This window comes from Hemicordylus capensis, chromosome 4, assembly GCF_027244095.1.
Source record: "Hemicordylus capensis ecotype Gifberg chromosome 4, rHemCap1.1.pri, whole genome shotgun sequence".
In the NCBI taxonomy this organism is placed as follows: Eukaryota; Metazoa; Chordata; class Lepidosauria; order Squamata; family Cordylidae; genus Hemicordylus; species Hemicordylus capensis.
The window spans coordinates 268,562,493-268,589,322 of NC_069660.1; the positions used below are offsets into that span (position 1 = coordinate 268,562,493).

General features: G+C 41.0%; 1 protein-coding gene across 3 annotated transcripts in view; it reads right to left on the reverse strand.

The window, feature by feature from the left end:
• The window catches only part of NCOA2 (nuclear receptor coactivator 2), a 206,255-nt gene extending 180,270 nt beyond the window's left edge, over positions 1-25,985 (reverse strand). For 2 of the 3 annotated variants that reach the window (XM_053243943.1, XM_053243940.1), the window contains exons 1-2: positions 25,733-25,985; positions 12,544-12,623 (exon numbers count right to left, since the gene is read on the reverse strand). The gene's annotated coding sequence lies outside the window, so the exon portion shown is untranslated. The remainder of the gene's footprint in view (positions 1-12,543; positions 12,624-25,732) is intronic. The other variant, XM_053243941.1, reaches the window with a different exon arrangement.
• Positions 25,986-26,830: the final 845 nt, after the last annotated feature.

Sequence of the window (26,830 nt, forward strand, 5' to 3'; positions counted from 1 at the left end):
CTGGAATCTCCAGCTAAAATGCTCTCCAACAGCTAGTCTTGGAAGAAACCACCCAAGAGTAACCACCATAGATAGCACCGTAGATAGCACTAGGCCATATGGATCAATCTCCAACCCAGCAGAAGGCAGCTTCATGCATAAGCATAATCACATTACTAGATAATTATGAAAGATTTAGCACTTTAGGTTCTACAATTTACACTGGTCCTGAAAAAATTAGCACCATAAGCTATTATCCCTATATAGAAGGGATATTCACGCTGTTTTATAGTGAGCTTCTCTAAAGAGAAATTAAATAAATGAAACTTTCTACAATAGTTGCAATATCTGTGCAATGTTTTCCCAAAATGTCCAGACTCCTTGTGTGCTAAACGTATCAGTTATGCTGAAACAACTGGAATGAAAGAATGCAGGTCAGGTAAGGGAAGAGAACATAAACTAGGTTAAACGGAATGTGTATCTTCTTACTGCCCTAAGTCAGATACTTACAAGATACCAGGACAAGAAACATATATAACTCATCTCATTGCTTAGTATATGTGCTTCTCTCTAAAATTTGAATATTTTTGGTATGCATAATGGTATTATGCATACAAATTAACTTAAAGATACTGGCTGACAGCTAGAATGCACCAGTGCAGCAAGAGAACAGCCTAACGAAACTTCTGAACTAAGTGTACTGCTGTAGCATGGAAACGGCAATTTTTGACATCCTCCCCTTCTCCAGGAAGCCCTTTGTGACACCCAGAAAATATGTCCCCGAAGACTGCACAACCCTCAACATACTTTCAGGCAGCACAGAGGACTTCCTGGGGAAGGGGCAGATATCAAAAGCCATCTGCCATCTAACACTGCCATCTAACACCAAGAGAGCTGGTCTTGTGGTAGCAAGCATGACTTGTCCCCATAGCTAAGCAGGGTCTGCCCTGGTTGCATATGGATGGGAGACTTGATGTGTGAGCACTGCAAGATATTCCCCTCAGGGGATGAAGCTGCTCTAGGAAGAGCAGAAGATTCTAAGTTCCCTCCCTGGCTTCTCCAGGATAGGGCTGAGAGAGATTCCTGCCTGCAACCTTGGAGAAGCTGCTGCCAGTCTGTGAAGACAATACTGAGCTAGATAGACCAATGGTCTGACTCAGTATATGGCAGTTTCCTATGTTCCTATGTTCCTAACACTTCCACACTGTACTGGTACAGTTAGTTGGGAAGTCAGTGAGGCTTCTCTTGCATTACACCAGTGCATCTTTGCTTTGTATGCCAGCGACTATTGCCAGTAAGTTACTCATAGCATCTGCCATCTAACACCGATGCCTCAGGCAGACCTCTAGAAACACTGCTGGCGTCTAAATGAGAGCAGCCAAATCAGGACATAGCAGACCTGCATCTCTATGAGCAGAGAGACTGCCCATAGCTCAGTCAGAATGTTGCAGAGATGCAAATCACATGCAGAGTGAGTGATTTTTGATACTCTCCCCAAGTGCATATTCCTGGAAACACTTACTTTTTTCCAAAAAGCACTTACAGGGGCAGGGGAGAGCAGCGTAATTTGCTCCCACCTCCTCATGCGCGCACTCTGGCTGAGCTCTGAGCAGCCCCTCTGCAGCAGACACAGATCCACACATCCCAATCTGACTGCTCTGCACTATACTCATATATAGTGACTCGTATATAGTGACTGAGCCACTATACTTATGCCCATCTCCCATGATAACCTGCTTCTATATTCATTGCCCATCTTTCTACTACCTCTGTGGATTCAGAGCAGCAGTGCCGAACTTCTGATATGAACTGGCTAACATTCAGACTAGCAAAGCACGACCGCTACAGCAGAAGCACTAGTGTTAACTAACACAGCACCAGCAATCGCGCGTCGGGTGGGGGGAGTGTTCCCTCTAATTTTGTTCATCTGTGTACTAGATGGCAGTATCAAGGCAGTTTGTGCGCACATGTACCTTCAGAGTGGGGCCTTCCTGATTCAACCTGAGCGAGATATAAAGTTAACTGAGTGGCTATAAAAAATCTTGTGAGTGCACACATATGCGCACACCTTAGAGGGAACACTGATGGGGGGTATATTTCTATTACTGCCCCCTTTCCTGCAAGCACTCTGTGTCACCCAATATGTCCCTGATGGTCACCCAGCTGGTTTCAGGGGAGCAACAGCAGGCACCCAATATTTTCCCTGAGGGTCACCCAGCTGGTTTCAGGGGAGCAACAGAAGGAGAGGGGGCATGCCTTCATTTTGTCCTTCTCAGAGGTATCTAGTGGGCCACTGTGGGAAACAGGATGCAGGACTAGATAGGCCTTGAGCCTGATCCAGCAGGGCTGTTCTTATGTTTCAAAAAGTAGGAATGTGCAGAACCAGTTTGATTGCAAACTGGACTGCCACAAACCAGGCTGATTCAAGCAGTTCAATTGAGAACTGCTTCGAATTGTTTCTTTGAACCAACTGGCCCAGCCGATTGGTTCGACTAAACCAGTTCGCACAGCCGCGGTTTGGTCTGAATCCATTTCAAATTCGGACCAGACCTCTAAACCGTCCATGTACACCCCTATTCTTAAGCAATCATGAGCAGGCTATGGGAAAGCACAGTTGGCAAAATTACCCCATTGAAAGTATTTGTGTGTTTGAAAAGGCACCAATTCTGTCAATATTGAGTGCACATGTAAGCCCAATTCATAGGTAATGTTAAACCATGGTTTAGAGTTAAATGAATTATTAAGGCTGTGGGCTCCTCCTCTCTTGGCATGTTGTTGTTGTTATTATTAATAAACACACCATGTTTAGAAGTAAGCTCTCAAAGCAGTTTACATGAAAGAAAGAAAGAAAGAAAGAAAGAAAGAAAGAAAGAAAGAAAGAAAGAAAGAAAGAAAGAAAATTATTCTCTGTCCCCCCAGCAGGCACTGGAAATACCCTGTTTCCCTGAAAGTAAGACCTACCCCGAAAGTAAGACCTAGCAGTAATTTCTGATGTACCGCTAATTGCCCTTACTGCATTTTGGGGGGCTAAAATTAATATAAGACACTGTCTTGTTTTTGGGGAAACACAGTATATGAATACGACAAATATTTAGAAACCGCTTTTCAACAAAAGTTCCCAAAGCAGTTTACACAAATAAATAAATAAGCATACTTTACTGGGGATGGACAAACATTTTTGCATGTGGCAAGAATACATGGTTTTGCTTCCACATTATACAGAAACAAACCAGGGACTGTGGTTTGTTAGCTAACTAACATTAGAACAAAATCGGCTATCAGACCAAAACCTATTTGATATCCTGATTTGTTCTAACAGTAGTAAATAAACCAATATGGCTAAAACTAACTAATCTGGAAGTTGCCCATAACTAACTACTGTACAAGAAAGATCCACCTGTTATTTTGCCCTGTATTCCCTATTTTGAAAAAGAAACTTGAGCAGATTTAGCCAAAACTATTCTTGGTCCAAGATAATAAGAGCCTCTCCATCTCTGGCAACTTTAAAAAAGGCACTGAAGACAGATTTATGCACTCAGGCTTTTAATTAGATTTATAGTTTTAAATAATTTTAATACTGGGTTTTAAATGTTTTAAAATTTTTAATGATTTTAATTGTTAATTGATTTAATGTTTTAAATGATTTTAATTGTAAACCACACAGAGATGCAAGTTTTGGGTGGTATAGAAATGTTTTAAATAAAATAAAATAAATAAAATAAAGTAGTGATTTACTTGAAAGGTCAAGGTGGTTCAGAACTTGTTGGAAACCAATTACTGTCTTGGTCGTTCTTCTCTACGGTGTGGTACGCTTCTTCAGGATTCAAATGTTGTATTGCTGTGGGTCTTATATAAATTAACTTGTGGGAAGAGCCACAACACATATTAAATCTGGAGGAGGTTCATTCATCCCACTAGAGCATGGTAATGAGAGCTAGCGTGGTGTAGTGGTTAGAGTGCTGGACTAGGGAGACCCGAGTTCAAATCCCCATTCAGCCATGAAACTAGCTGGGTGACTCTGGGCCAGTCACTTCTCTCTCAGCCTAACCTACTTCATAGGGTTTTTGTGAATGAGAAACTCAAGTATGTAGTACACCGCTCCGGGCTCCTTGGAGGAAGAGCAGGATATAAATGTAAAAATAAATAAATAAATAAATAATGATAATGATAATGCTGTTGATTGGAATTAAAGAAGAACCTTTGCACTCTTTTTTTTCTAGGCAAGTCTACTTAAGCAGTAACAGCATGAGCCTTATTCTCATCATCATATCTACATGTTAACATAGGAGTTGGATCATGCCCACTGGCCCAATTCCTGACCTCTGCTCATTCCAAAGAAAGCAAGAATGAGTTATGTGCACATAACTGTATACATGCTGTATTCGGGGTTCCCAGACGGGCATAACAACTCTACTTGCATACAGACTTAAAAACAACTAGTTTATATGCCAAGTGGTTGCTGCTTCAATGCAAGTGTGGAAGTGACCATGTCACCAGCCCAAACCACATTCCCCGCTAGCTGTAGATGTTGCCAGTGTGTCTTGGGATTTTAGGCAGAGGTACATACCAGGCCTCAACAAATAGAAAGAGAAATGTGTGGAAACACATGTTTTAAGCTATACTAAGAAGTTGCAAAATACCTTCTCAGTTCAAGATACATCTCATTTGACAAGTGAGGTCAGCACCTCCTGTTCAGTAGTTTGGGATAAATGTTGGAGATAAACTGGAACACTCTTCTACACCATTACTAAAACATGTGTACAACAATGCACCACTTAACACAGTTCCAAAAGAACACACATATGTATATTTTTATTACTAGGTTCCATGCTAATACAAACTTTATTTCCATAATGAGAATATCTTAGCAAAAGCTTAAAATAGCAAAGTCAGCTGCATCATCATACAGAGGTGCCCTTAGATCTTTTAACAAGCTGGTAGATAAACAAAGCTAGAAAATTAAATTTTCTGAAAGCCAAGACAAATCTACTGGCCTCCATCCAAGAATCAGTGTCATTGTCAGGCTCTGTATTTAATTAGCACTATTTACTGTCAAGCACTCACTTGGATAGATCTTTTACCATCCTCAGTTAGCAAGGCTTAGAGCAGACACTGGGGGTGGGGGAAAATCTGTCTTCACAAATGCATAAAATCATCTTTAATATTCAGGTATTCAGTGGTCTTTTTCTTGAACCCAGTAGTGTTCCCAAGCTCCAACTCAAATAATACACTCTCAGCCTAAATTTAAAATTAACAGACTGGTTTTCTACCAGTGATAGAGACAACTCTCATCTACAAATATACATATTTTATACACATATAGATGGGCTATTCAGATGTAATGCCAAACCATGATTTAGCATCAAAACAGGCCTCCAATTTTTCCACCAGGTTTTCCGGAATGAGCCTTAGGCTCACACACTCCCTATTCTCTTCTTATCCTAACATAGATATAAAAAACTTCCAATTCTGAATTAATAGCAAATTACAGTTTGTCATTCTTTCCCAATCTAACATGTTATAGTTTTATACAGGTTTCCAAAAATGTTTTGCAATCCTGGGTAGGCTGGGGTGGGGTGAGTGGGACATTGGTTTGTGCAAACTATAGATTGCCAGGGTTCAATGGAACCAGGCCAACTCAGACATGGAAGTTTCCAACTATCTTATTGTTCTCTCTACATAAAATGGCCATGTTTAAAGAACAAAAAAATGCCACAGAAAAGGTGGTTTAAGCCTAACCATTATTTTAATATGAAAATCCAGTTAAGCGTTATAATTATTTCATGATTTCAAACCATAGAATATTTAAAATCAAGTTCCAAAAAGACAGTATCAAACATTAGATGTTTGTAATAATCTTATTTGCTTAGAATCTGCTCCCCAATCTACACTCATATGAATGAAGAATAGTTAACATGCAAATTAGCTATATAACAATTTATCTATATACCTGAAGGTCCAATTTACAAACAATAGCTTCTTAAAAGTTTTTGTTTCAATTGACAAGCTGTATAGTTATATTATTACATGTTTTCACTGTGGCTCTGTCATGCAGAAATTGCAGGAAATTATATTAAACGTATGTATTAAAATATAGGTCATTATATTAAACTTATGTATTAAAATATACAGGATTTCATCATATATCATCTCTATGTATATGTCACAACCCGCTGCCGTCTTTATTTATCTGGATATTTATACTCCAGATCTCAGGGGTTTGAGCAAATTCAGCATTAGAGAGATGGTAGGAGAGAGGCAGTATGCAATTGCCTGTTTAGCCCCAATTCTTCATGTTGAAGCTGCTTATGGCTGGTTCCAGCTCTTGTACACTCCACGTACAACACTGAAAAGTTAGCAGCCATTTAATATGGGTGGTGGAGAAGTAAAGACATCTGCAAACACATCATCTATGTTAAGTCGATGTCATGACATAATTGTAAATTTATTCAAAGTTGATTGAAAAAATTAAAACCAAGTCATGGAGCAGCACACTAGAAGCTTCTGTCCATCTTTCAAGGGCCTACAGCCCTTTAATGCTAGCAGAAAGCAAGCAAGTCAAAGGGGGAATGCACAGGAGAAATGGCTAAGTGAGAAAAGCAAGGATGTCCAGCCACATTTACCAAATCAGTCAGTATTTACATAATGGAAATTTACACACAAAACTGATATAGCAAGTGGTATCTGGTAGTTCTCGTGAAACCATATAAAATAGGAAAAGATGTACTAATCTTCCAAGAAAAAAAAAATCTCACCAAAATAGTCCAATCACATTTTTAATCCAATCAAGAATTTATGTTCCAAGAATGAACTCCTTGGAACAAACCAAACCAGCACAATATCACATGGAACACGGTGAGAGTGGACTCTAGTGCAAAAAAGTATGCTTCAGTAAGTTCCTAGGCCGTTCCTAGGCCACAATCCAGAGAATGTTAGTCATGCTTAAATGACAGATTCAACTAAATTCTCTGGACTGGGCACCTTTGCAAAGGTGACACAGAACACTTACTGTCACAACAGACTAATGAAAATGCTAAAGGGATATCTATGTTAGTATCTTTTGTACATGCTTATTCAGTAGGTGCAGCATTTACACAAATGCATCCAAATCTCAAAGTTGCAGTAGCAACTTATAGAAGCATTTATAAAGAACGGCAGGATATAAATCTTTTAAATAAATAAATAAAATCGGGCTTCCCAACCTGCGGTACTCCAGATGTTGCTGATCTACAACTCTCATCACCCCCAGCTACAATTTATTAAATAAATAAATTCATCCCTGAATTAAATAGAGTATGAAGGGACATGTAAATGACAAACTGCCATATCTGTAGAATAGCACAGTTACGTGCATATTAACTTAACTAAATTCACATTCTCTCAAGCAAGGCTCAATTTTTAGGAGGAAAAAAAGTATGTTTCTACAAAACAGAAAATGTTGAGCATGTAAAGGGGGAGGGAAATCTAAGTTGCCGTCTTAGTTTTTAGGAAAATTCACATTATCTGTTGTTACTTAGCTTGAACAGTCTTTTTTTAATTTTATTTTTATTTATTTTTACATTTATATCCCGCTCTTCCTCCAATGAGCCCAGAGCGGTGTACTACATACTTGAGTTTCTCCTCACAAGAACCCTGTGAAGTAGGTTAGGCTGAGAGAGAAGTGACTGGCCCAGAGTCACCAGCTAGTTTCATGGCTGAATGGGGATTTGAACTCGGGTCTCCCCGGTCCTAGTCCAGCACTCTAACCACTACACCACGCTGGCTCTTATTAAAGGCTTTGCATATCTCAAGATATCTCAATATCTTCCATTTTGAAACATGCAAATCATATCACACCTAAAGCTTACCATTCCTCTGACTGCTTAAGCAGCTACTCTTAGTATAATCTGCTCAAGCATTTGTGCATCCCTATGGGAGTAACATGCCCATTACCGGCTGTAGTTCTCCAAGTATCACTGAGAGGTATCTTGACAATGAAATATTAAACCTCCTATCCAGGTTTTTCAGCTGGCTGTGTATTCAAGGTATCTCTCCTACTCAATCCAAGATAGAACACGAGTTTGCTACAAGGTTTGGCTTTTTAGGTTATGCCCAGTCACCAATTCTTCTTCCATATTTACAGATAATACTGCAAGGAGATAGTACAACCCATGAAGTTTCCCCCTATCATTTACATTTATTAGCTTAGTACTCTATTGCCAGGTTCTCTCAATGCAAAACTTGTGCCTCATTAGAGACAAGCAAGAATTGTTCTGGATGAAGTAAAGTAAAGGTAAAGTGTGCCGTTGAGTCACTGTTGACTCCTGGCGACCACAGAGCCCTGTGGTTTTTCTTTGGTAGAATACAGGAGGGGCTTGCCATTGCCATTTCCCGCACAGTGTGAGATGATGCCTTTCAGCATCTTCCTATATCGCTGCTGCCCGATATAGGTGTTTCCCACAGTCTGGGAAACATACCAGCAGGGATTCGAACCAGCAACCTCTGGCTTGCTAGTCAAGTCATTTCCTCGCTGCACCATTAGGTAGCTCTATTGTACTATTATTCCCAGTCAGTGACCCACCCACCCCTTGTTCTTCACTTAAGCTTTTTGTTGTTGTTGATTTTATACCACTGCAGCCAAAGTTTCCAATCATGCACCTATTTGTGAATGATAGTAAAAGTTGGATGTGGTTGCTTTACAATGCAGACATCAGCTATTTCACAATGCTGTCTCCTCTTCTTTTATAAGCAGACTACACAAAATGTATTGAGTGTTCACGGGTGCAACTGCATCACTCCAGAGAAAAGGCACCTTTTGTTCAATATTAAAGAACTCTGTACATTGAATGCTGATTTTGTGTATATCAACAAAAGAATCACTGCAATAGCTAATGTGGCATTTTAAAATGCTAGAGTCTTCAAGCTTTTTCATCTTCCCAATTTAAATTCAAATATCACATCTGCACTCTTTTAAGCGGCTTTTTTTTTTTAAACTTACTTGTATAATAGAAATTTCCTAAACTCAAAGAGTCCGTAAAATGTTTTCACCTACTCTAGAGATCTTGGATCAGACTGTCAGCTTCCTTGATCAAACACTTTTGCTCATAGGTTTTAAAAACAGAAAGGTAAAAGAAAAAACAAAAATTTGATGAAGACTGTATTTTCATCAAATATGCAAACATAATTTAAGATAGCTGTTTGGCTAATGTTGAGGTTTATTAGACGTTTTTAAAAGCTGCCACTTGTTCAAGTACCAAAAATAGTGGGCAATTAAGATATTTATGTGATATTACATTCTTTATTGAAATAATTTTTCCAACAGGTATTTTGATGTCTTCATGAAACAAGTATAGGCATGTATATGGTATGTGGTATTTTATCATGGCTCAAACTTTGTCTAGAACTCCTGTAAGCCTAACTAAAGTCAACAAGAAGGCAGTCAATGTGCACATTTGCAACTACTATAACCTTTTCTATTCATAATTCCTAGCACCCCAACTTCAATTATTATTAGTACACTTTGAAAATTAATAGTAGTACCACCAATAGTACCATTATAAGGAGGCCAGATATCACAATCTGAATTATGATACAATCTGAAGCAAAGAATTTCATTTTTGAGAGTGGAAAAAAAATATATTTTTAAAAAATGAAATGTTTTAATTGTCAGTGTAAAACAATAGTTAAGTGACACTTTGCTTCAAGTCAAATCTGAATTTAATACAATTCATACACATATCTTGCAGTTGAATTTATGATTCTCTATCAAGCAAGCTAAAATAAAACCTGCTTTTCTGCATAAAATAAAAACAGGAAAAACATTGATTGAGATTATACATGATACAATGGGTCAGGTACTGTACTTACTATTGTAGCAAAGTATCTACCTGTATTTACTCAAATTGAAGACGACTCTGACTTTAAGATGACCCCCTTAAAAAGTAAAGGTTAAATACATGTTATACATGCATTTACTCTAAAGGAATAGGATTCTGAATTTAAGATGACCTCCTGATTTCTAATATAAAAAACTTGGGGGAAACCTAGTCTTGGATTCAGATAAATACAATATTATTAAAACAACACAGACATCTACTTTTAATTTCAAAGAGAAATGCTGCTTTTGTCCAGCAATTACCAGAGTTGCTTCTGGAAAGTTCTAGTGTACAATCTAGCATGCCTAACATTGTACTGGATTGAGGCTGCCCTTGTCTTCACATAGTGATCTCTTGAAGAGTCCTCTGAGAATTAAACATGAATCTATTGATTTCAAAGCTCCCTGTCCTAACTTGTTTCCAAGCAGAGTAGAAAATAAAAGAGTGACCAGAAAATCTGGATTATGCTTCTAGATAACATAGCAATTTAGTTGCAAACCAATGGCTTACTTGTCATGCAAAAGAGGGTGCTCCAGAGTGATCATGTCAACTACCAAAGTGAACTGAATTGAATTTATTTCAGTCTTTGACCAACATACACTACCCAAGTATCCTACAACATGACAAGGTTCTCAACAAAAGCATGAGCCATGCTAACAGGAAGCTCTCTGAGGGCTCTCAGGAGCCCTTTGGATTTCATTAGCCTCCACGGGCAGACCATTCTAACAGGTCCACCATACCTGTGGGGAGAGAAAAAAAGGCAACTACACTACCATGACAAGGGAGTCACAAGGAAATCCCCTGCTCCCATATCTTCTACATTTTGTCCAGTCAAGAACAACAGCTGAAAAAACTGTTAAGCATTTGGAAACGCCCAAGAAGCTGAATGCACTATACTATCTACTCCAAACCTAGGGATACATTTATAAAACAACAAGTATCACTACAACCTCAACTTATAGGATCACAGTGTACACTTTTAAAAGCTCTGGAACAAAACTCAAGGACTCAGCAAATCCATTTACAGTACTTTCATTATCTTGGAGAACTGAATTATTCCTGCTATGGCTCTTATGAGATATGCACAGTTAAATGAATAGTTTCATATAGCATTGTCTGGTCTAACTTCCACTGCATTGAGATCTAGGTTGAACACAAATTGAACACATACTAGAAAACAAGGCTTATTTTTGCAATACCAGCCTCTCAGTTTATGAAAAGCATTTTTCTTTGCCCATTGAGGTTCCAAGCTATGCTCTCACAATACCCTGAAAATCGCTACCAGAACATTCTTTTGAACAATAGACATACATTTTCAGGGTGAAGCTGAATACACTGTCCTTACGAACAGTACTGTCTACACCAATCATAGGAATATAAAGTAGTTGCTTGTGGATTTAGACACTCTTAATGAAATCACTCTGGCTATCTTTTGTCAAGTAAGGAAAAATTTGTGAATTTCAGAGCAGCAAAAATATGTCCTGGCCACTCAGATTAATTCTTGTTTGTTGATCTTTATTGTACACTACTTTGAGATAATTGTTATAAAAGGCAGTAAATAAACCTAAATATAATATAAATAAATACAAGGTATGTTCATCCCTATTTATTTCATTTCTATCCCACCTTCCTTCCAAAGAGCACAAGGTAGCATACAAGCTTTCCACTTATTTTCACAACCACCCTGTGAGGTAGGTTAGTGGAAAGACAGTGAGGTGGTTCCCATGATCAGTGGGAGCCGCCAAAATGGTCACAAAATTGTTGCATTTTTATCAAGCAGTTAGTCTGCTCCGGGCGGCCGCAGAGGCCCCCCAAACAACTGCCAGCTCCGTCACAGAGCAGGCGGGGGGTTTTGAGTTTGGGGGCTGCGCAGGGAATGCTGGAGACACCCCCGAGCCGGGAGGCTGCTTTTAAGCCTCCCGGTTGGAGGTCTACTTGTGAGCTGCTGCACTGCAGAGCCGCACTGCAGCAACATACGATTAAAAAACCCAGGTTTGAGGAGCATTTGCTCTGCAAACCTGGTTTAAGGGCAGGCAAGCCCGGTGGTTCTCATGGTCAGGCAAAATTGGGCTAGGCTCCCCTAGCCCGATTTCACCTGACTGTGAGAATAGCCCCAGTGACTAGCTAAAGTCACTCAGTGGGTCCATAGCTGAACGGGAATTTGCACCTAGGCCTCCCTGGTCCTACTTTGAAACTGTAACCACTGCACCGAACTTGCTTTCTTCCACACTGTACTCACTTTTTTGATTAAACAGTAAGATTAAATATTAGCAAACTGGGGTTTGCTACTAAAGTAGAAGTGAGGAAGGGAATCTGAACACAGAAGAGGAGGGAACATACAAATATGGGGCTTGTTTGCATATGTAGCACTATGGTTTGACATTATATCTGAACTGACCCCAAGTGTGACTGTACAAAAGCATCTCCAGTATAGACATCACACCATGTCTGAAGTGTGTCCAGTTTATTCCTCACTCTCTTATGGTGCTGTTGTATACTGTAACCCCATTTTACATATTTTAGCCAATTAATTATTTAAATATGGTAGACGTAGGAGTCCTGGAATTCAGGAGTCCTGGAGAGGACAGAATGCAAAGAGAACTATTGCCTTAGAACAAAATTATTATTTGTATGTGCAACATATAATCTCATAAAGACACATTTTCATTCATAAGATACAATGTTAAACATGCATTATTTAAAAACTTACCAAGACTCAAGGAGGCAGTCAAATCAGTACTACAGGTTGTGTGCTTGAAAGCTTCAGTATTCTGATACATCTCAAGCCTGCTATAAACAAAACAAACAGTAAATATTCTCCCAAACTACCACTAATAATAATATTATTTATTCTGCCAGCAAAACCATCAAATATCCCCCATTCTCATGTACTACCATGGCCTTTTCTCCAATATTTTCGTCCAAGCGTTTCTAAATAATTCTGCTACTACCATGTATACTTGCATGACACATTCTACTGGCCATTCAAACTTCCTGGTCACAAAATTGTTGCATTTTTATCAAGAAGGGGTAGGGACAAGATATCAAACAACTTTGCTCTTTATCTTATTTTACTGCCATCACCATTAGAGAACTATACTGAGGCCACACATTTAGTTCTTGAAACAACAAAAAGAAAAAATTAAAAAAACCTGCGCAGAATAGAATATTAGGAGGAACATTACTCCCAGTAGAAGTACAAACACTATTTGCATCCAACTAGTTCTGCTCTACTGAATGACAGAAAAACTGGTATAGCTATGAAGTATGAGCTGAAAATCCTAATTTAAATTTCACATCAAGATATGAATTCAGTACGTGTCCTTTACCAATCCACTCTGTCAGCCCCAGATTCTCACTATTAACATGGAGATAAGAACAACCACCTACATTGTCATTATTCAGAACAGTATTTGCGCAAGTACCAATGCAATGGGATATGAATGTTAAGAGGTCTTTAGCTCCAAGAGTACAGTGAAGCCTCTGGACTGGGGCATTTCTATTGATGATTATGGTCATAATGACAATAAATACATAATGGCACAGCGGGGAAATTATTTGACTAGAAGCCAGAGGTTGCCAGTTCGAATTTACTTTACAAGAAAAAAGCTTTAGAGTTTGTGTTGAACATATCCACTAGAACTACTTAGAAAATCTACACATTAAACATTTACTTGTAATTTCCCCCTCAAATTGTTTTTGTGATATACCATTGTACACTTGTTTTTGTTTTGTTTTTGTTTTAACAAGCCAACCTTGTTAAAACTTAGCTTTTTATCCAGGCTTTTACATAATCGTTTTTACTGCTGCTTCCGTGTGTTTTTACCTGTTGTATTGTTTTTATGCTTGTATTTCATAGATTTTAAATTTGGTTTGTTTTTATATTTTTTAGCTTAATATTTTTATTGTCTTTTTATTGTATGTTTTAACTTTTTAAAACTGCCTTGGGGTTGTCTTTTAATGAAAGGCGGTATACAAATGCAACAATAAATAAAATAAAATAAAATAAAATAAATAAACTTATAATGTGCATTAGCCTTTCTACTTACGATTTTTTTTCTAAAGTAAAATTTTAAACTTATTTTGCTGTATTATAATACCACATAGCTTAATGCAACTCAATAAAGCCAGAGTCAAGCTCAACATTATGAGAAATGTATCATCACATTTTCACCTATTATTTTTTTCAAAAGATTACCACTGTGAAGAGCTCCAGTCTGGATCAAGACCTCAGCGGGGAGGCTTAACCCTTTTCCATTGTGCCATTTTCACTAATGTAAATTGTACCATTTAAGCTGCTATTTGACCCAAGGAGGACACATGGGCAGACACCTAGTCAGTTGGGAACTGAATACTGGTTTCTGCTGGTTGTGAGAACCGCCGGGAGACACATGGCTCCTGGTGGTAGCAAGCCCGCTTAAAGAGCCAAAGGAACATAGGAAGCTGCCATATACTGAGTCAGACCATTGGTCTATCTAACTCAGTATTGGCTTCTCAGACTGGCAGCGGCTTCTCCAAAGTTGCAGGCAGGAATCTCTCTCAGGCCTATCTTGGAGATGCTGCCAGGGAGGGAGCTTGGAACTTTCTGCTCTTCCCAGAGTGGCTCCATCCCATGTGGAATATCTTGCAGTGCTCACACTTCTAGTCTCCCTTTCATATGCAACCAGGGTGGACCCTCCTTAGCTAAGGGGACAAGTCATGTTTGCTACCACAAGACCAGCCACCCCTTTAAACGAGGTTAACGGAGCGAGCACTCTGTTAACCTTGTTCAACTGATCATGTGTCTGCTGTGGCTGCTCACAGCTGCAGCAGGCACACTTGGGGATGGGGATCCCAGGAATGCACCACGCACTCACGCAGTGCATTACTGGGGCTCCAGGGGGCAGGGCGCCAAATGGTGATGCTTTCCTTCACCCAACCCCTGGAGCTGCTGGGCAAGGCGAGGCGTAGGAGCACCGGAGTCTAGCCGCCGCTCGTCTGGGCAGGCGATCCATCCACTCAGTGATGGATATGTGGTCATCTGCGGGGAGAGTGGGTCAAAGTTGTTTTCCCTGCAACCTTCTTCCTGGCGCTTCACACTGCTTGTGTGAAGCGCCTCACTAAGTACTGGAATGTAAAATCTTTGTATCCCCCCACCCCCCAATAAATGACAGTTTGGGACTACTCCCTCCCTTCTCTCCATCCTTCTTACAGAAGGAAGGGAGGACACACAGAGAGGTCATCCACACAATCAAAAACTATGTTCTATCTGGATTTGTGAGTTGCGTGTGCTCCAAGTTTTCCATTGTGTGAAAGCAAAATAAGAGGAAAAACTGGGTAGAAGTGATTGTGTGGAAGCAAGGTAAGAGGAAAATCTGGGTAGCTTTTCCTCCTAGCTTGCTTCCATACAATCACTTCTTTGCAGGTTTTCCTCTTACCTTGATTCCACACAACTGAAAATTGGGAGCACACACAGCTCCCAAACCTGGGTAGAACAGTTTTTGATTGTGTGAATGACCTCAGAGAATCAATGCCTCAGGATTGTCTGTTAAAAATATACAGGAAGGAAAAGAAGAGCAGAGGATTCAGATGGCAGGTATATGGCCATCCCTCAGGATTTTATACCCCCAAAGGTAGTATCACAATTGAGAAAACCCTGTCATATACTTCATATCATATTTGCATGGATAAGCTCTTAGCAAATATACCTAACATTTGAAATCCTCAGTTCAGAAACAAAGCTTTTAAGTTTGCCAGCTTGGTGTAGTGGTTTGAGTTTGCCAGCATGGTGTAGTGGTTTGAGTTTGCCAGCGTGGTGTAGTGGTTAGAGTGCTGGACTAGGACCGGGGAGACCCGAGTTCAAATCCCCATTCAGCCATGAAACTAGCTGGGTGACTCTGGGCCAGTCACTTCTCTCTCAGCCTAACCTACTTCACAGGGTTGTTGTGAAAGAGAAACTCAAGTATGTAGTACACCACTCTGGGCTCCTTGGAGGAAGAGCGGGATATAAATGTAGTAGTAATAATAATAATAATAATAATAATAATAATAATAATAATATAGTTGTACCATTATCTAAATAACCATATCAATATTCAATTGCCCATTAAAATAGGTCCTGAAGTTCTGCTGGGAAACCCCAAAACTGCAGAGCACAATCAAAACTATATATGCAATTCTGGACACAACACAAATACAACTGGTGAAAGACTCTCTCTCTCTTTTTTAAGTGCAATACCCTTAACCACTGACTAATATTCCCACAAAGCAATCTGTAATTTGTTTAGAACATCCAAGGACAAACTCCCCCCACCTCATGTGTCATGATATAAACATTATGAAGTTATGGCCACAGCTCAATGGTAGAGCATCTCCTTTGCATGCAGAAGTCCCAGGTTCAATCCCCATAGGGCTGGGAAAGACTCTTCCCTGAAATGTTGTAGAAGACACTGCCAGCCAGTGTATGCAATTCTGAGCTAAATGGTCCAATGGTCTAACTAGTTGGACAGCTTCCTAACTTTGTTCCTTGAGTGAATTCGCCAGAAGTAGTAGAGGTGGATGTAAACATAAAGATTAGACTTTGGAGCATGTGGATTAGTATTACTTTTTGAAGACTATTTTCCACTTGAGAAAGAGCTACGTTGAAACGGAGGTCACCAGGTCACAGGGTGGATAAAAATCAATATTTTAAAAAAAAAATCAAAAACACTGGATTTTTTAAAATTTAAATCAGATTTTTTTATTTAAATCAGATTTTTTTAAATAAACTGCTTTTTGAAGGAAAAATCTATCTAAAGATAGTTTTCTATTTAAGATACATTATAGTCCAAAGGTATTCATCATGAAATAAGGATTAATTTTTAATTATGGAGAATGAGGCTGTATATATGCAATGTTTAAATTTTTTGGTAAATGAATTCCATTAATCCATTCACAATGTCATGCTCTTCCAGAGGTTTCTGTAAGATTATTTTGGGCCATTTTTCTATCTAGAAGAGGACCAAAAATGAAACCTTCATCTAGCTGTAAATATTAGGATTATTCCAGCAAGAATGAGTCTTTATGTAAATAACCATGATTTAAATCTAATCTTACTGACTAGTTATTTAAATCGTTATTTAAATTATGATTTAAATCATATCCACCCTTCCAGGTCACTGTCGTGGATGTGTGGATTTATTCATTTTGTATTCCATCACTCTCCACACTATGGACTTTATCAATCCTTCAATGCTATATATTTGGGTTCATTGATATGATTCCCAATCTTTTATGTTTTGTCTTATCAGAGATTGTAAATATTTGCAAATTACAGAACTACACTGGATTAAGTTGTCACTTACTTTTCATTACATGGTTAGTGTATAGTTTGGTGTGGATCTTGTTGATTCTTTTTGGTTTGATTTTAAGAGATCCCAGTACATACTATTTATCTTATTGTTATCCCAAAGACATCAACATTGATGCCAGAATACAAGCGCGCTCTTCATATATTATTCTCCACATGCTTCTTAAACACATCTCCTCATGTTCAGTACTCATCTGCAGAGGCAAGTGCTGAATACAGAGAGAGTTTCTTTCTGTAATTTAGGATCCTTGTCACCAGATTCTAACTCTCCCCAAGTCCAGACCAGTGCTCATCTCTGCAGCCAAGTGCTTAACGTGCAGAGAGCCAGGGCATGTAGCCAAGGTGTTCATCTGCACAGCAGGCATAGGTAGCCAGCACACTCCTGTTTTCCTCTCCTATAAACAACACATGAAAAGGGCACCAGTGATAAATAAACACACTTTTCTCAGTCTGAACTTTCACACATGGGAAAGCCACTTAAGGAAAAAACACTCCGGCAGAGTCACACTCTCTTCTTACATGTTGAAGTTCCACAAGCCATCATGAGTTGACACTTAAATTCACCAAAACAAGATCCAACCAACATATCCTTCATAGCTTCAACATGCTATGAAGCAAATTCTAAAAAGCTAGGTGTGACTACATCCCACCGATATATGGGTCTTAACACACACCAGTGTTTCAGTCCCTTTCATTTCAATGAGATTTCAGAACTAACTTTCCCCCCAACAAAATAATTTGCAACCTGGCCACCAGATATGTGGTCAAGTCAGTTGCATCAACTTCCCCCGAAGAATCAGAACAGTGGTTTTCAGTCACCACCATAGAGCAAGATATACTACTCAATCCTCAACAGGAAGCAGCTTACTATTGTACAGGTGCACATCCTCCTTGAAGTTCAAATGGTGCACAAAGTTTCCACCCCATCCCCCCACCCCGGTATTTTTAGAATGGGCTAGGACTGCAGCTCATTCAGTGCCTTGATCTGAAATATACACTTATATGCTTCACTTATAAAGCCACACTGAAGAGCTAATAGAGTATGGTTTGTGTCTGATAGTGATCACAACTGAAAAAACCTATTTAAAGAACGCTATAGACCTCACATTTAAATTAATGCGAGCTCTACCACTGCTTTCAACACAGTAGGGATTATGTTCATTGGATTATAAGGATATACAAGCACATTTCATTGTGAAAATACCCCTCCCCCTCGCTTCCCCAAAGTGACAACCAATCATTTTTAATCTCACTTTAAAGGGGTCTGAATGTGGCATTTCAACAAAACATTCATCTTCACTTTTTTTTTTCAGCAAGGGCCACTTTGGCAAAAAAAACCAACAACCAAAAAATAAAAAATAAAAACCTTTAGTGTGAGAGCCATTTCCCACTGTGCTGACTTCTGCACAGTTAACCGCACTTTTCTCAGTTTTCTCAGTGCTGGGAGGGCCCTTTAAGAGAGACAGAATCCTCTCTTTAATAGCGTTATGGGGGAAGCACTGGGAAGGGCTATTCTTCCCAGCACCTTCCAAGAAGATGCAGGGGGCTTAAGGGGACTCCATTTTCTTTAAAACAGTGGCCCCCAACCTGGGGTCCTCCAGATGTTGCTGAAAAACAGTTCTCATCATCCCTAGCTACAATTTATTGTAGCGGAGAGGAGAGCTGCTCTTGTGGTAGCAAGCATGACTTGTCCCCAAGGTCCACCCTGGTTGCATATGAATGGGAGACCTGATGTGTGAGCACTATAAGATATTCCCCTCAGGGGATGGAGCCCTTCTGGGAAGAACAGAAGGTTCCAAGTTTCCTCCCTGGCTTCTTCAAGATAGAGCTGAGAGAGATTCCTGCCTGCAACCTTGGAGAAGTCACTGCCAGTCTGTGAAGACAATACTGAGCTAGATGGATCAAGGGTCTGACTCAGTATATGGCAGCTTCCTGTGTTCCTATGACCCCAAGTTGGGAACCACTGCTCTAAAGGAAACCCACCGGCACTGAGCAAAGCACAGTACTGCATAATGGGAATGGTGATCTCTGCATGGTGCCAGGGGGACTGTGCAGAGCATTAAAGCTTCATCTAAACTCTAAAGCCTCACACATGCCCAACAATACCGCCAGGGGACTGCGCTAAGAACTGATGGCGGCTGCAACTTGGCCCCCTGGCCTTATTAAGAAGAACACTGCATAAAGTTATTACTAGAAGTGAGCACTAAAGTTTTCCATCTAAAGCTTTTGCCAAACCCTATTATTATTATTATTATTATTATTATTATTATTATTATTATTATTAGAATAAAAAGTTAACCACTTTTTAACAAAAGAATTCCCAAAGCTGTCATTCTACCATGGCCTATCAGGTGAGCATCCTACTCAACCTGTGAAGCACTTAAAATATCTGCAAGAAAACTCCCACTGCCATTGCCTGTTTTTATATTTAACAATATCAGTAGTTCTACTGGCACCTATTTAAATAAAAATCAATCAATCAATCAATCAATTAATTTAAATTAATTAAGTCGTAAATATGCATCACGGCTGACAATGAACTTGCTTTCACTTAGTGGCTAGGATCGAAACGGTTGCAGATCTATACAAGCACTTCTGCACATATATGACGATTTCCCTGCTTATCCACCCCCATCTACCCCCGATCCACCCTCCATCCACCCCCCACCCCGCTGCTTTCCATTTCCTTGAGCTGCTCTGGAGTCTGCTCCCAAACACTCCCCAAGTTTCCAAAACAGATTTTTTTTCTGGAGAGGCTTGATAAGCAGGATGAAACGACATGATGGGGAACATGCACAGAGGTCTTTATATGGAACATCAAATGAAGGCAAGTGTGTTTATGAGCAGGGGCCAAGTCAACTATCACAGACTGAAAGCTATCTCAACATGAGCAGTAAAAATACAGTACTTTAACCTGTGGTGTCATTTTAGAAATACAACAGTAGATGTTAAGGACATCCAGGTTATATTCAGAAACATGTTGGATGGAACATAGGAACATAGGAAGCTGCCATATACTGAGTCAGACCATTGGTCTATCTAGGTCAGTATTGCCTTCACAGAATGGCAGCAGCTTCTCCAAGGTTGCAGGCAGGAATCTCTCATACTGTATGCTTTGGTAGTTTGTTGGTTCAATAAAAAAATCTTGTCCTATAAAAAAAACTTGTCCTATCTTGGGGAAGCCAGAGAGGGAATGAAACGTTCTGCTCTTCCCAGAGCAGCTCTATCCCCTAAGAGGAAGATCTTATAGTGCTCACACTTCTAGTCTCCCATTCATATGCAACCAGGGCAGACCCTGCTTAGCTAAGGAGACAAGTCATGCTTCCTACCACAAGACCAGATGGAAAGCAAGGTATATGTTAGCCAGTGGTTGCAGTTTCATATTTTCGGTAATTTAATAAGAATTTGAATTTTGAAACACAAATTACGGATGGAGGGAGAATCCAAATATCACACCTATTTCTCCCACTACAGGCATTTACAATTTAGAAGAGACAGAACACAATTTTATATTTCAAAGTCCACCATGCTGTTTGAAATACTAAGCCATTGACTCTTTAAGCTCAGAGTATGTTTGCATAATGGATATGCTGGATAAACCATGCATAATATAACTACTGATAATATAAAGCCAATATGAATTAATCTATTTGCTATGTAATACACTTACTTTAAATATAATTGCTAAGAGCTTCATTTGCTCAATGAAGCAATACTGTGTTAGAAGAATTAACAACATGCATATGTTACTTGTTTGCCGCTTTAAGCTTCATCATCTTTATATCAGAAGTCAAAGAATTCCTCTGTAAGACCAAAATCCCCAGGAGGAAAGATAGCTCAGTTCCCATCTGAAAGCACACAATGGAACCACAGCTGACAATGCACATCTTTCTGGATATCTCCATATGTTCAAGAGGCTTTTCCCCACCCCCATCACAATCCCTCTCCCATTATAAACTTGCTACTATCCAAATGAACAAATAGCATTTTCAGGAAATGACTGAAGAGAAGGAAGCAAAGTAGTGTGTTGCCTTTCTAAGCACATTCAACATATAAAAGTGTTCATCTAAATTAAATTAATTAACATAACACAAATATGCTATATAAATATGCTAAATATTAGTGAATATTTTCCCCAGCATAATACCTCCAGTGACTGTTGCTGGTGTCTAGCTTATGTTTCTTTTTAGATTGTGAGCCCTTTGGGGACAGGGATCCATCTTATTTATTTATTATTTCTCTGTGTAAACCACCCTGAGCCATTTTTGGAAGGATGGTATAGAAATAAAATTGTTGTTGTTGTTGTTATTATTATTAATAAATATGCTAAATAAATAATAGTATGAGTGAGATCAGATAAGTCTTTAATAACATATGTACATACAAGTAACAATTAAGTATGTGTTGTGCTGTTCTTCATTACTTAATATCAATGCAGTAGAACATTTGTACCTGTATCAAAACACATGTAGATTTTAATACTCAAGAAGAAACATCATGGAGTCAGTTTATCTGGTATTACTAGTACTGTATTTCCCTTTAACATAAGCAAGAACAAACAAAAGAATGCAAAGAACTTGCCAAATGTACAGTCACACATTTTAGTTTTTTGTTATGCTAAGCTGCCAATGAGTCTTCCACACTATATTAAATAAAATTTATATGTGCAAGCTCAGTACAAAATGCACTGGTTAAACTAAGAACTTTCCTGTTTTTCTCAGAGATTCTTCACAACTCAGATCTAAAAAAGATCTTGGTTATGTATTCTCCCTGCTTGAGTTTCAGTTTAGCATAGGACTTTAGCTTATGCCAACATGTCAGTGACATCATCAACAAAAGGAGAGAGCAGAAGACAGTGAGCATTGTAGTAGCAGCTGTCTTTCTAAATAACTCTGTTATTTCTATAGAGAAACCTGTACTTTTACAAATGGGCAGGCTTACTCTTATTATGAAGCAAAATGCTGCAAAAGCCAACTCTTGGAAGTTTAAATAAAAGTCACCTAATCAAAATAACATTTTAAAACATGCCTTTTATAATATAGCACGTAAGAGTCTCCTATTTTGATTCTATTGTCACAATTCAATTTAGATATATGTTCAACAAATCTGATTTCTAATCAAACAGTTGCAGCTGTCATTATCCCAGTGTAAAGCAAGATTAACTCACCATATACAACTTGCATGCATCTGCCTATCTGTGACTATTAAAAATTTAAAATGAATGAGCATTCATTCATTTGCTATTAAGTAAGATGTCTTAAGCATCACAGCTTACCCAGAAAAGAAAGGTTTTGATGATCACTCTAGACTTTTATTTTTAAATATAGGATAGGATGTAGAAGGTGAACAAATAATTTAATGGAATTTTAAAAGACGTATAATACTGAAGTATGTATGGTGCTGAAATTTTGGATTTAAAATCAAAGCCTGCAATAAACCTTGTGACCTGTCATGCCACAATGGTTAAAGAGCAGTACAGAATAGTGTAGCTAATCACAAGCATCCTAACTACAGTCAACCAATGTTAGAAATCCAGTGATATGGACAAAAGTGTAAAGAACTGCCAAAAGGCCCTTAGTTAGGTTTCCCTTTGCCTATCTTTACCTACACCTATAAAGATCATTTTCAAGGGTTAAAAATTATATTAATTTTAAGTTGCCAAGCATACATTTAGCAATTATGATACTGTCTCCTCTGCCGTTAACAGTTGATGAAAACAAATATTAGACAAAGAAATCATTTATCTGCAACCAGGTGAGCAAAGAAATTATTTTAATGAGCAGTGTTTTCTCGGTGTTATTGCAAATTTTGCAATTGCATTAAACATGACAAAAGTCATACAACAGGCAACAAGAACTTAGGAACTGGTATTCTGTGCTACCCATATACTAGTATCTTTACATGTGACATGAGATACTGCTATTAGCTAACAGAGAAAACACAATTCTCAGACCTGGGGTTGCTTCAGGTGGCCAAGAAAGAGATTTAAAAAGTGGAAAATAAACTACTTTTGCCTATTCATATCGTAACCTACACTACTGATGTTGACTGTAAATCAGTGTAATTGTCATTGCTACCTCCAAAGAAACTGCAATTTGAGAGTGCCAAGAATTCTGTTAAGAGTTCCCCAGCACTGTTCCCTCTAAGGAGTGCGCATGTGTGTGCGCGCTCACACATTTTTTTAATGTCTGCTCAGTTAATTTTAGATCCCACTCAGGTTGAATCAGGAAGGCACACAGATGTAAAAAAATAAGAGAGAACACTGTTTCCCACCACTTTTCAATGAACTATAGTCCCCAGTAAATCTCTGATGTAGATGTGCCCTAAAAGGTCTTTCTGCAGGACAATAACTTTCTACCGAACTGCCTCAGCTGCACATTCTCATTCATGTCCAAAATGAAAATCTTAAAAGTTGGATTCATGAAGCAGACCAGTGTACAGTGGTGGACAGGACAGGCCATCAAAATTTCTTTCACTGAGATGCTCTGTTACAAAGTATTCAGTAGAGTTTGCTTTCCCCCACCCCGCTTTCTCCTTCTTTTGATCATTTTACACACAGGGCTCATGCACTTTTCATACATGACAGAGAATGCGCTCAAGGAACCTTCAGGAGCCGAGCAGGTTGATTACAGAGTATATGGAAGTATGGTGTAGATGAAAATACATATTGCATGAACAAAGTCAAAGTTGCCAAGACAACGAATAACCCTGGATACCTTTGCTCCTATCGACAGGAGCAATGGATACAAGAGCTTCTGCCTATAAAGAAAAAAGAACGCCATCACTGTGCAGAATGAAATCACTGACTGGGCTTACAGTATGTGCGGAAAACCTCGCCAGTTCCAGCTCGGGTAGGATAGTGAAGAGACCAGGGAGAGGAGGAGTATGTTGTTTGTGCATGATACAGACACTCGCAGCCTCCCTTGCAGAAGGGTAGCTGAGGGAGCAGGTGGAGAGGGGATTAGACGCACACCCTCCCCGCCACATAAGGGAAGGGGAGGAGTATGCAATTCTCCATGTACAATAGGGGAGGCAGAGTGGAAATAGGCTCTTCTCACTCCCACCCCCACATGAAACAAAAAGAGTCCCATACAGAAAGGAAGGTGGAGTCTAACCTCTCCCTCCCCCCCCCCGCCCCACTACCACCAGCCCCGCTGGCGCTCGCCCTCTCATACACAAAACACACGCATCCTCCCCTTCAATCGACTCGAGTGCACCAACGCAGCAGCAGCCGCCCCTGAAGAGTTAAGAGAGGCGGCAGAAGCCCGGGTCCCCCCGAGAGCGAGGTGCATTGCAAACCCTCTGCACCCCGCCACCCAGCAGTCTGCTAGGCCGCCGCCGCCCTCAAAGGACGGCACCAGTCAAGCAAGCCCCGCACCGCGGCGAAGGCGCCGCCGGGGCCGCTGCCGCCGTCCCCTCCCTGCCTCCCTCCCCCTCTCTCTCCGTCCCTCCCCCCACCCAGTCGGGCGCACGCAGCAGCAATGCGGCTCCCCAGGCTGCGCTCGCACCCAGCGGGGAGGGAGGCGGGCAGGGGCCTAGTCAGGTCCCGGGAGGGGGGACTTCGAGGGCCGGGCCGCCGCGCAGCGCACAAAGTTGGAGAAGTTAAAAGCCCTCGTCGGTGGCGGGCGCGAACAGCTGCAGGCACCGCCAGCCGCCCCCACCTTCATTTCGCAGGCGATTGTCATAAGCAAGACAGCCGGCCGCCGCCGCCGCCTCCCTCACGTCCTGCCTCACCCCGCACAGGTCTCCTTCGTGGGGGCATCATCCCCTCTCACGCTCGCTGCTGGGGTGTCCCCAGACTGTCCTCCGAGAAAGCCTCGCGCCCTTCTCGCCTTGGGAGAAAGAGGCAAGCCCCCCTCTTCGCCAAGCCCCCCCCCCGGCCCCCATTGTCAGCCACGCAGCTGCCACCCCTGAAGTCCTTTCTATCCAGCCACGGCCCCCTCCTCCTCGCGATGGGGAGGGGGCAGCTGCTAGCCTTCTCCATTATCACCCCCTTTCCTACCAGGCACAGCCCCCTTCCGCCTCCTTCCCTTCGAGAGCGAGCCTCTCGTGTCCCCCCACCCCTTCAGCCAAGACGAGAGCGACGCCACCTTCCCTTCAGAAGGAATCTGGGGAGGGGGCGTGTATAGGGACCCCAACTTCAAAGAGCAATTGTTTCTCACCCTCTCCCCGTTGACGGAACGGGGGGAATGAGGCAACCACACACCCACCACTCATAAAAGAACAGTAGACAGTCGAGCGGACCGGCTGACATCTCTCTCCCCCCCCCCGCTTTCTGTGCCCCTTCCCGAGTGTGTGAGTGGGGGAGAAGCCCCACAACTTGGGGATCGGAGAGCTGACGGGGAGGGGCAGGACTGGCAGCTAGCTTCTCTCCCCCCATTTCCAGTTCCCGGCCTCTGGTTCTCCAGGCATCTGATCCAGACACCAACCAGCCATCCCCAACAGCGCTACACACAACCAGGGTTATTATACAACACGCAGCTGGGGAGGGACCCCTCTCTTGCCCACCCCCGGTCCAGTCCGCAGAAGATCAGAGACGGGCCGAGGAAGGGGCGCGGGCGCTTTTCTTTACCGAGGTCAGTAATGTCTCCGGCTCCTGTCGCCCAGGCTGCCGCCAGCGCTGACCTTCGCTTTGTAAGAGGAAGCTGGAGCTGCCGAGTCCTCCGCGGCCGCCATGTTCCCGTTTTAATAACTGGCTGCTTGTTTATTTCAATGGAGACCCTCCCACAGCTCACCCTCCTCCTCCTCCTCCCCGCACAGCTACCCAGCGAGAGAGGAGGGACTGGGAGGGCCGAAGCGCATAGGAGCGTCGCCACCACGGCCGCCGCCGCCACTCCCTGCCTCTTCGACAGGCGCAAAAGTGGCCTCACAGGCGAGTCTTTTCGCTCCGGCGGGAGGGAAGGAGGCGCACACACAGACACGCAGCGAACTGGTGGTGGTGTGCGCTAGTGAAGGAGAAACTTCCTTCCCGACCGAGGAGGCTCTTCATCAAAAAGCTGCTTTTCTAGCTCTGGTCTGGAGCAGAAGATAAATGAGCTTGGCTGAGGATGAAGCCGTGGGGAAACCAGCCTTTCCCACCCAGCTTTGAGATAGTAAGATTCGAGATGGTGCTGCTATTGTACCATCATCAACAAAGGGGAAGAAAGGAACGCGGTCGATCTAATCTTATCCCCTTTCTTGGAAACCAAGCCGAAGGACATATTGTACGCCTCCTATAGCATTGCAACAATCTTTTACAAAAAATATGCACGTAAACGTCTGACCATGTAACGCTTATAGAAGACGGAGGGGGGTGGGGAAGTATACATTTTCAGAAGCTCGAGTAAAACGATTAGCCGTACACTGGAAAACTGGAAGGTCATGTCAAATGTCTGGAAAATAGCATAACATTTTCAAGGAAAGGGAACGGTTTTGGACATACATTATTTTAGTGGTCTGATGCACACTTGGGGTACTTGAAAGTGCCGGTTCCTACGGCGCTTATAACGCTCACATAATGACGTTCCAAATCTGCAAATCTCGAGTGTCATTTGGTCTCTTGGGATGTTGGTTTCGGCAAAGATTTTGTGCTCATATTCGTGTGGTCTCCTGTGAAGGAATACTTGTGCATTACTAAACAATGTGGCATGTACTGATAAGCTGTATGAACATCTGAAGTAAACAAACACAA